Raw genomic sequence first — 11,848 nt, 5'->3', positions numbered from 1 at the left:
ACCCGTGTGAGTGACTTGGGAGCAAATCCTCCCCTAGTCTAGCCTCAGTTGAGACTGAAGGTCCTGCTTCACGGAGACCTGGAGGCAGAGGCTCCCAGCTAAGCCGTGCCCAATGCCTAGACCACGGAAACCGGGAGAAGTTCAATATTCGTACTTCAGAGGTGCAACTTTTGGGAGCAGTGTTGTGAGAGAGAAACCCAAATGAACGCAGACTACCGGGTTCCCCGGTCTGGCCCCATTAACCGCCGCCCCTGCCGCAGCTCCTGTTGCTTCTCAGGCTCCCTCCAGCCGCCTGGGCAGCTTTCTGACCTCCTCTGCTCACGCTCACTTCTGCCCCAGAGTCTCAGCACCAACAGCGCCTTTCCCCCGACTCCCTGTTCCCGGACCTACGCAGGCGTGGCTCAGTCTTGTCCTTCTGGTCACAGCCTAGGTCACTTCAGTGAGGCCTTTCAGAATCTCCCAGGCACAGTCTCTGCCACCACACATCTCACATCTGGAAGCGTCTTCAATTGTTTCCTCCTTCTTGCTCCCATTTGGATAAAGTGAGCCCAGGACGAGGGGCTGTCTGCTTTGGCTGAAGGAGACGTAATTCCTTCTGGTTACCCCGGGCACACGGCTGTCTCCTCCAGGCTGAGTTTTTCCCACCACCAGTCCGTCGGGAAGGCGCACTAGCCTTCCCTCTCTCCCGTGGGGCTGGTGTCCCAGGAACACGGTGAGCCGTCCTCTCTCCCTGTCATGCAGCACCAGCCCCTCACCCCACGGCCAGAGAACTAGCACCCGGTCTGAGACTCCACCACATCCTGAATTCAGTTACTGCTGAGACCCTCCCATCCATTTGGGGATTCCCTGGTACCTCCTGAGGGCGTCTTTCCCTGAGACCCCACTCCCAGCCTGCCCTTGCTTATTCCAGTAACAATGGCCTTTCCTCAGAGCCCCCCCAGTCTGGAGAAGAAATGTGTTGAAAGGTTCTCCGTGTTAATTTTCAGGGCCGGGGGAAATTGGTAGAAGTAATTTGGGTGTTTCTGTGCAATAGTTCCCAGGAAGAAGATTCAGCCCTAAAAAGAAATGAACTTCTGACACATGGTACAACGTGGATGAACCTTGCAAACCTTACGCTCAGTGAAATAAACGCAACCCAGAAAGACACCTATGATACGGTTCCCCTTACATGACGTGCCGAGCACAGGCAAATTCATCGAGATGGAAGGAAGAATAGAAGTTCACAGGGGCTGGAGCTGAGGGTCATGGGGAGGCAGTGTTTAATGGGGACAGAGTTTCTGTTTGAGATGATGAAAAGAAGTCTTGGAAATGAACACGGTGATGGTTGCGCAGTATTGTGAATGCATTTGATGCCACTGAATTGTCCACGGAAAAATGGTTCAAATGGCCAAGTCTAGGTTATGCATACTTTGCCACAATCAAAAGGCACTTAAAAATGCAGCGGGGGGTCAAGATGCAGGTTCTGGGGCCCTCAAGTCAGCATATGGGCCAGGTAGGTGTCCAGGGTCTGAGATCTTGGACCCTGGTGAGGCTCTGGAGTGGTCCTGATTGATGCTAGTTTACAAGTTCAAAGTAACAGGATTGGAGCAATTTCACCGATTGGGGGATAAGAAAGGAAACAACTGCATTCAGTCCCATCCAACGTGGAAGAGACCTTTTTCTTAATGGGAAGCAAATGTCAGTCCTTCAAGGAAGTCACTTCTCAACGTCTCTACCCCTCCCCAACCCCACCCGCTACTCCCAGAAAGACGCCGCAGTGCAGAGCTCGGGTACCGTGGTTGTGGCCTCATCCGTGAGTCATGTTTGGGGTCAGATCCCCTGTTTTCCTTCCCCAGCCATGTGACCCTGGGCATGTCACTCAACATGACTGAACCTCCATTTCTTCAACCGTAAAATGGGGAGAATCATCCTGGTAGGGAAATTATGAAGGTCACAAGACTTTCTCAGAGGAGGTAGCACATGGCAGAGGCATTATGCTGAGAGCCGCGCCCCACAGGTCACACGTTTTCTGATTCTGTTGATACGACCTTCTCAAAACAACAGCATTATAAAGATGGAGAACAGATGAGTGAAGGCCAGGGGCTGGCCGGGCAGATGTGACTATGAAAGAGCAGCACGAGGGAGGGCTTGTGGGGATGGGACAGTTCTGTGTGTGGATTGCAGTGGTGGTGGCGCAAATCTGCATGTGTCATAAAATGGCATAGAACCGCGCGCGCGCGCATACACGCACACGCGCACACACACACACCCCCCAGTGAGCTCACGTCAAACTAGCGACATCAGAAGTCTGCGGTCTGTGGGTTTAACACTGCCAATTCATGTCCTGGTCGTGACACTGTACTAGAGTCCCGCAAGATGTTAACCCCCGGCGGAAGCTGGTGGAAGGGTCCAAGGCACTCTGTACTATTTTTGTTGCAACTTCATGTGCTTTCATATTTATTCAAAGGGAAAAGTTAACAGTGAAAGACACAACAGGACACAGCCTGGCACGTAGTAAGTGGCAAACAACACGGTTCTCGGTGACAATTCTTTGCGATTGTAATTGCACGTTCATTTCCAGTCTCTCTCCATACACAGTGACCTTGGTGAGGGACGGACACACCTCACTAACGTCGTCTGCCCTCTGCCCAGCACAGAGCACGCGCCCACTCAATATTTGTCCACTAAATCCCCCGTGGTCCCTGCGCCAGGTGTTCTTACGTCCACGTTCACGGACCCTCCACGACAACCTTAGGCAGTGTTATTCTTCGTGCTGGGCAGGTGAGGAAACTGAGGCACAGAGAGGGAAAGTAAATTGTTCCAGGTCAACACACTGGACCGACGAGGAGGTGCCATGCCCTGCTCTGGAGGAGAGCAGAGGCTGTCCATGGCAGCTCCAGGGTCCCTCACGGCGGCTCCTCTCTGCGACTGCCAGGTCCTAACTTTGAGGCCAAATAGCTTGACTTCCTAGAGGGAGCTGGAGAGAGAAGTCACCTACCTGTGGCGCTGGGGGGGGGGGGGTCGGTGGCACCAGTGGGTTCTGTGGGAGGAGCATGGAGGTCACAGCAGCTGAGGAGAAATGGTCTGGAGTGAGACCGGGGACTCCGAGGGGGGGCATGGAGGCCACCGCGTGCATCTTTCCTATCCAGCCTGAGCCACTGATTGCGGGTCCTCTGGCTTCTTCTCCCGTGGGTGCCCTGGGATGAGGAGATCAGTCGCTCTCCCTAAGGGGCCTGCAGCACACGGTCATCAGAGCCCTGAGGACTCACCGCGGGGAGTGAGGGCTGAGGTCCGATGTGTAACCTGCTGTGAGAAAAGGAGACAGAATTGGCATGCAAGAGGGGCACGAATGTCCAAAATACAGCCCGAGGACCAGCAGCCCCACCCACAACTGACACTTCCAGTCTACACGGTTCCACATTAGGATTTAGGAGCAACTATCTCTTATTCCTAAAAGGCTGACAAATCAAAGATCCAGTCCCTGTTTTCATGAGTTTGCAATTTATGTGTGAGATCAATGCGCTAACCTTGCTCGAACATGGGTTTGCAAATTGTGCTCTTCAGGTTCCAGAGGTATTTAGAGGTGCTGGCAGGGAGAGAGAGGAATAGCCAGACTCTTGAATGCCCATTGGCTTCAGAGGGATACTCTCTTTCATCTGACTGGAGAAAGGCTTCTGTGCCTCAGGCAAGGGGACGAATCACAGCCCCAGAGTGCAGAGCTGCAAAGGGAAGAGAAGGATTCACAAAGTGCAGGGCCTTGGGGTCCCTGAGCCTTGAGGGAGGTTGCTCAGCTGGAAGACTAGACACACAGGATGGCTCCTGAGGAACACTGGAGAGTGCACATCCTCCTGGGGCCCATCCTTAGCTTCAGTATGGGGTTACTAAATAGATGCTCCCCAACGACGTAGAGGCTGTCGCTGTCCAGGATGAAGGAGCCCAGCTGAGTGCCCCCACAGGTCTCATGTCTCAGCTTCCGTGACAGCCCCTCTTTTTCCAGCTTAAGGCCCACAGTGTCAGGATGGTGAGTGAGGACAGTATCATCTCCGCCGGCTGTTGCAGTTTTCTCAGGCCTGGAGCTGGAGGGACACAGGCATGGGGAGGTGGGGACCCCAGGCAGGGGCGCTGAAACGCCTCCCTGAGGGAGGGGACAGAGACAGCAGGAAGACTGACGGGCAGCTTGGAACAGCCTTGGTGCTGGGGGAGGGTTGTAAGTGAATAGGACAGCCAAGGTCCCTGAACACAGAGGACGTAGCACCTCCAAATGTTGGTGTCGGTGCTCAACTCTGAAAGGACGTTCATGATACGGCAACGCACACCCTAACAACAAAGCATGCGGCAGCGAGCGGAGGAGGACTCTGGGCACAGGACCAGGTGAAGCAAGGCAACATCAAGTTGCTTAAATTGCAGCTCTGCCACTCACTTTCTGCATGCCTCTGGGTAAGTCTCCCAACCCCTCTGGGCTCCTTTTCTTCATCTGTCCAGTGAGGTGAGAGTTCAGACCTCACAGCACTTAGCACTAGTAACCGTTCGATGAAAAGCGGCCATTTTCCTTAGGTATTAATAGGGCCCGCATTCTTGGTGTCAATGGACTGGCAGGGAGAGAGACTGAGCCTTTTGAAGGCAACGCTTAGGGCAAGCAGCCGTCCTGGGATGGAGGCGGCGATTGGGCTGTGTGGGATCTCAGAGCCAGAAACATCTCAGGGCCAGTGGAAAGGGAAGACACGCTGCATCACGGCTGCAGGACAATGGCGAGGACCTTTGGAGCTGGGTCGTTTCATCCTCAGACAAACGGGTTCACGACTGGGAGGTTCACACGAGGGCTGAGGCCACCCAAGTGCTCCTGCGGGGGTTCCCACGTGCTGACCACAAAAGCCTCCACAGTGAATAAGAAGATACTCAAATCTGTTCTTTATGAAAGAGTTTTGGACCGATAGGAATGGGAGAAAATCATCAGTGACTATCTATAAAAGAAACAGAAGTCAAGATTTAGCAAACACTGCTCAATATCTTGAGAAAGTACTTATCAAAGATACAATGCAACTAGCAAGTAGACGAACAGAAATGACAGGAAAATGTCTCCAGGGCAGCCAACTTAATCCCCATTCAAGTAAAGACACTTCATAAAGATACGCTTCATATTCTTGATGGGACAGTCTTTCTTGACAATATCAGAAAATTACTGCGAAGCACTGTACTTTCAAATCTTTCTGTTAAAGTCGATAATTACAAAGCACAGAGTTGAAGGCTCTATGAGGATGGATGCCTTCCACCTAGTGATTGGACACCTGCTGTGTTCTAGGCCCCAGAGGAATGAATACACAGGACAGCGCTGTCTCTGTCCACAAAAGGCTAAATATCAAGTGTGACCCGACATGAGCAGACCACCAGGTGGCTGGCTCTGTAGAGACGCAATCAAAGCCAAGGTAAACACTCTACCAAAATCTACAGTAGTGGGGACGGCAGTAGTGCGATACATAACGGGCTTCCCAGCACTCTGAGAATGATCATAGACAGCAAAGCCCTGAGGTCTGAGGGTGTCAAGGGAGCAAAATGTGAAGCGATGTCATCACTGTTCTGGTTTTCAACCACATCCTCCTTGGGCCCCCTCTCCTGGTCCTCCGAGGACTTTGCCCAGACTTGTGTAATCCCACTTTGGGGACAGTACTGCAGATTGCTGTGCATGCATCAGCCTCCCTGCAGGTCCTGAGTTATGGAATTCTCCTCATTTAGCCCAATCAAGCATGTTGTATACTGAGTAAATGACACAAACTCATTAGTAAAATTCAAGTCAAAATAATAAGCTGAGCACTGAGCGATTGGGACTGTCACTGATTGGCAGTCCACCCTCTAGCACCCTCACCAAAATCAAAACAAAACATCAAAGTACCGCCAATAATACAATCACTAAGTCTTCCCTTTAGGGTATGTCCCTCAACTTCTGCTGGCATTCTTGTGTGGAAGAACAGAGCTGCAAAGATGAATAAGAGACAGACCCTGCTCACAAACCAGCCAGAAAGATGCAGGGTAAAGAAATAACTCTGGGTCCACGTGCAAAGAGCTCTAAAGAGGGGCAAACCGTCAGGAGCACAGAGAGCACACGGTGAACCAGCCAAGGAGGAAGCGTCAGGGAAGACGACGGCATCACAGTGGGGCCTCAGAGGTTGAGTAGGAGGCGACAGGCACAGTCTCAGTGGTGAGAAGAGAGATGCATGTCTGAAACATCCAGATTGACAACAACGAAGACCCGAAATACTCTAGCAGCCAGGATGCTCAGTGTCCATCTTATGACACTGAGCTGTGACATTTTTCCTGTCAATTTAGCTGGTGTTACCAGACATTACCACAGTGCGTGTTTGTGTATTGGGGGATTCAGATGTCATTAGCAAATTAGGCTGTGATTTGAGCAGCACGGGCTCTCCACATGTCACTGCACATCTCCCGTAGAACTGCCCGGCCCGGTCCTCGGTGTAGGTTTCCACCTCGGACCCTGTTTTCTCAGGACACAAAGCAGCCATCCCAGCTGCTGGCTCAGGCTGTGCCAGCAGACACACATCCTGACAGGAGAGAAGCGACATGTCCTCCTTTTCCTTCCCTTTACATCCTACGGCGCCGTGATAGTTGGTGCGTCCTTCCGGGCTTCAGAAACAGTTCAGACCTTCACCGAGCCTTTCCAATCTAAAAACTTCTTGCCTTTCCCCTCACTTTCCACCAAGGGGGTCATCTCCTGCTATGTTGATGAGTTAGATCATTACAAGAAATACTTGAGCTCACTGCCGCAAAGTCTACAAATATCCCACCATTCTTAACCATCAATGACTCCTCTCCTGATTCCATTGAAAATTCATCTTGATCCTTGGTTTAGCCTAATTGTCTCCCTTCTTCCTCCTCTCTAGAGAAGTTTTATTATTGATTCCAAACGTCATGTTCTCTGCTAGCAATCTCCCCTCCCCTCCCCCATCGAATTCCTTTCACTCATTCAATCTCTTCATTGTTGAAACAACAGCCTCTCCTGAACCCATTTCTCTCTAGTTCTCGCCCCACGTCTTCCTTCCCCTTCACAATGAACCTGAAAGATCAGTGTTCATGGAATTACCAGCTCCTCACTCCCCCACACTTCAGACAATGGTCTGTGTATTAATCAATCTTGATAATATCACAGCTATCTCCCCATAATTAAATCCAAAGAGTGTTTCTGCATCTTTCTATTACTTGGAACAAACGCAGAACCGGGCCACGATTTTCTTTTGGAATGATTCCCTGTCCTCCGTTTCTCGACATCTCAGGCTCCTGACTGCCTGTGAACCAGCTCACACTCCCTGGTGTCCTTCACAGGGTCCTTCTCACACAGCACTATTGCGAAAGCTCAGGACTCAATGTGAGCCCTATTCTCTCCATTGACCCTACGTTGTCTCAGTACTCTTGTGCATTTCTTCTATTGCTTCAATGCCTTCCACTGTTATCTCTATGATGGCGATGTCTAAAAACCACGTCCAGATCTTATTTCTGAGCTATAATGCTCCAGGTGTATGTTATAGGCACCTTAAGCAAACATATTTCCAACGGAAGCTGTTAACTCCCCCTCGCCAACTAGACACCCCTTCACCTCTCGGTCTCCGATCTCGTCTGATGACTACAGTTGACATCCAGGGAGTGATGTTTAACGCAAACTCTCAGAACCACCTGACAGAACAAGCACTGCTGCTGCCAGCACACTGAGCAGTCACCCTTCATCTCCGCCCCAGGATCCACACACGTATTCCTACTCTATACTCCGTTTCAGTTCAAAACGTCAGGTCCTCCGAGATCCCTTTGTTCAAACTGCTGCTGAAGTAAGCCTTCCCTCCCCGCCTGTTGTCTGGTGACTTTCCCTTCAGGCCACTGTGGAACAAATTAGGACATTCTTTTGATTGCATATTGTGTAACCTTTGAAATTGTCTCAAATAATAGTAAAATGATTATAATCACAGTGGATATTTGACAACCGAGATATGAAAGTAGAGAGCAGAATCCTGATTTTATAAAAACAAATGCATGTTGACCTCTGCAGGGAAAGTTCATCCTCTGTCGCACCAAACAGCATCATCCCAGGGGATGAGACAGTGAAGCACGAGGCCTGTGCTCATTAAAGAACAAGGTTCCTGCCAGGAGGCCAGAAAGTTTGTTTTTCCATTGTTTCACCTCACAGTTAGACGCTTTGCGTGCCCTACGTGAGCAATTCATTTGATTTTTTTTGTTTCTTTTCCAGATTGGCGCCTGAACCAACATCTGTTGCCAATCTTTTTCTTCTTCTTCCCCTTCTTCTTCTCCCCAACCTCCCCTCCCCAGTTCATAGTTGTGTATCCTAGTTGTAGGACCTTCTGGTTGTGCCACGTGGGATGCCCTCTCAGCATGGCCTGATGAGCCGTGCCATGTCCCTGTCCAGGATCCGAACCCTGGGCTGCTGAAGCGGGGCACGGGAACTCCACCACGTGGCCGTGGGGCTGGCCCCCCAACTCATTGAATTTAACATGTGCTCTCTCTCTCTCTCTCTCTCTCTCTGGGTTGTCTTGTTTCAGTTTCGATGGGCTGGGGAGTAAGGTGAACATCCCTGAGGACTCCCCTTGCTGAGTGGACATGTGTGGTCCTGGTGAAAGCCCTCACCCAGTGGGGCTCCTAGAGATGTGACTCAGGGCCACTAATTCCCTTTTGGTGCCTGGCAAACTGGGACTCATCTTCCTCTGTCTGCTATTTGCTCTGTATTATGTCTGCTCCTTTGGAAGACAAAAATTTGTGTCCAAAGGGAAAGTTCCAGAAATGCTTCCAGGGATGATGATGGGACTTTGATTTCCAAGTGAGTATTTCTGGCATCTGATTCAATTCCGTTGTCCTTAATCAAAAGCTGGCTCGTTCTGGATTGGTTCCATCCTTTCACAGCGATAGCACCATCTTCTACGGTCATTACCAAAAATGATCATTTCGTTTGAAAGCTCTTCCCTTAGAAGCCACTGCTGTGTTAGTACTTTATCAAGTTAAAACACTTAATTTTACATGCCTGGGTTTCTGTTTTGGTTTTTTGGTTTTTGAAAGCAGCTGAGCATGTTTGAACTGAAAATGAAAAGTATTTATTATGGAAGTACCCATGCTACCTCATTAGGATAGAATAGGACATATCATTTATTTGTTATAAGATGCGAAAATTCAGAAGTTTTCCCTTGATCGGTAAAATTGCCCCTCTCAAGAAAGGTTTTTTTCTTTATGTTCAGTAGCTTATTTTGGAGACCCACGGGGTCATGTCCAGTGAGATAGTTCTGTTGGAGTGAGGATAGTGCTGCTACAACCTGTCCTTCGTGCCACCTGCGACATGCCCTACTCTGCACCAAAGACCAAGGACGGTCCTTCTGAAGACAGGGCTATGTTTGCATTATGAGTTGAGAGATGCTGAAAAGACCTCCTATGGTTTCCCTTATACCCTACACTACACAAATAGACACTTATGCTTTTAAGTCTTGACATTTCATCTCGAGTGTCTGTTAAAACGTGAGTATCTAGGATAGAAAGCGGCTGTCCTCCAGAATCTTACCAGGGTTTCCTGCTGGCCACTTTGGAGGACAGAGCAGAGTGACCCACTAGGGGAGGGGCGCATGACTGCCGGGCCTTGGGGAAGAGCTGACCGGAAGCTGACTCACCAAGGACTGTCCATGCTTGTCTTGGTTTGCAGTGACAGCAGCTGAACGCAACTTAAAGGATTTTAATTTGCATGCAGCTTTGCACAACAACTTTCCATCTTACTTCATCCTCCTTGCTTCCTGTGACATTTGGGGATGGCATAGTTTCAGGGATTCACTGAACTCGTTTACAATGTTCAAATAGTCTTGTATGATGTGTGCGCTTGTTAATTGAGGTATAATTGACATATACTTTATATTAGTTTCATTTGTACAATATAATGATTTGCATGTATCGTGAAATAATCACCACGATAAGTCTAACTAACGTCTGTCCCCAGACGTAGTCAATATTCATTTTCTGGATGAGGACATGTTGTGTTTTAAGGTGCAGAAGAATCGGTAATGATGTCATACTTTTCCGTATACAACTTGATGAATTTGAACATAAGTGTCCACCCATGAGACCATCACCACCATCGAGGCCATAAACATATCCATCATCTACCAAAGTTTTCTCCCACCCCCTTTACTATTATCATTATTTTGCTTTAAGAACACTTAACAGAATATATACTCTGTTAGAAATTTGAAGTACAAAACACAATACCGTGAGATTGCTACATTATACGCTAGGTTTAATTTTTAGAGGAACCTCCAGACTATTTTCCATCATTACAGTATTAGTTTACGTTCCCATCAACAGTTGCAAGGCTTCCTTTTCCTCCACAACCTCACCAACATTTGTCACCTCTACTTTTTTTGATAATAGCCGCCCTAACCGGTGTCAAGTGATATCTCCTTGTGGTTTTGATTTGCATTTCCCTAAAGATTAGTGATGCTGAGCACCTTTTCATGTGGCTGTTGGCCATTTGTGTGTCTTCTTTGGAAAAATGGCTATTCTACTCCTTTGCCCATTTGTTAACTGAGTGCCTTGGTGTTTTTGCTATTGACCCGAGAGATGAAAAAAGAAAAAAAAATGTCCAGGCATTATGGATGCTTCCCAGTTGATGCAGATGATTTTGTCTTTATGGTGATGACAAAATATCGTGTTGTGTGCTTTTTCTTCAGCAGTTATCATAAGACTAGCAGTAGAATGGCAAAGCAGATAATCAGGATCTCCCGGGTTTCCAGTTTTACAACACAAATAAGACGAGTGGTAAGGAATTTTTGATTATTTCAAGGAAATTATTGAGATCACAGTCCGTGGAATGTAGGACTGACAGGTCCACGAGGAAATTAAAGTGAGGACATGGTGATCTGGCATCACTTCCGATCTGAAGGAACAGGTATCTTCTGTATGAATGTTTGAAGACATATTGGAAATCAGGAATTTGTGGTGGATGAATACATTTTCTGAAGGGTTTATTTCTTTATTTAGGAGGAAGATTACCCTGAGCTAACATCTGTGCCAGTCTTCCTCTCCTTTGTCCGTGGGATGCCTCCACAGCGTGGCCGATGAGTGGAGTAGGTCTGCACCTGGGATCTGAACCCGCAAACCTCAGGCCCCTGAAGCAGAACACACGCAACTTTAACCACTCAGCCATGGGGCTGGACTCTAACTTATTTAGTTGTGAACATGATCGTTTGGGTTATGTAAATGTCAGGACCTGGGAGTGAGTCGCTAAGAGTGGGGTAGTTGATAATGTCACAATTGATTTAGACCCTAAAGAGGCTAAGAGCAACAACTGGCCAATGGGTTAACCAAAGGAATAGTCAGAAAACACAGAAAGGATGGGAATTGGGATCTATAGTAAGCTGGGGGATCACGTGTCCTCAGAGAGAGTGCCAGGACTTGCACAGATGAGAATGGCAAGAGCAATAAAAGAGAATAAAATCACACTGAAACAAGGAGGGGGTGTTACGAGACGGGGGAGGAAAACTGATCTGGAGCAGTCCTGAGTTTTGACATTGAGCTTTCTGTCCTTGACCCAAATCTGCTTGACGATGTCCTGGGACACAGGTCAGAAGAGCTCCAGAGGGAGAGAGGAAGGGTGGAAGTACAGGGAAACTGAGATAATTGTCCTAAGAAGCCATGCTTCATTTCTCATTTGGGTCCAGTTTCATGATTACTTTTACAGGATGAGAGGAAAAGAAGTGATGATGGTCAAGTCTTCGCAGAGGAAGCTGCGTGATCGTGGGAATCAACCCAAACCAAAGCCCGGATTAAGAATTCCCATCTCTTTGAGGATGCGCAGTTACATATTCAGAAGGCCAGTTACTAG

General features: G+C 48.7%; 1 protein-coding gene across 1 annotated transcript in view; it reads left to right on the top strand.

Moving 5' to 3' along the window:
• LOC138922324 (ral guanine nucleotide dissociation stimulator-like) overlaps window positions 1-11,848 on the top strand; it is a 378,765-nt gene that overhangs the window by 264,661 nt on the left and 102,256 nt on the right. The gene's annotated exons all lie outside the window — the stretch shown is intronic.

This window comes from Equus caballus, unplaced genomic scaffold (assembly GCF_041296265.1).
Source record: "Equus caballus isolate H_3958 breed thoroughbred unplaced genomic scaffold, TB-T2T haplotype2-0000768, whole genome shotgun sequence".
Lineage (NCBI taxonomy): Eukaryota > Metazoa > Chordata > Mammalia > Perissodactyla > Equidae > Equus > Equus caballus.
The sequence above is the reverse complement of the archived record's forward strand: the minus strand, read 5'-3'. Positions and strand labels throughout refer to the sequence as shown.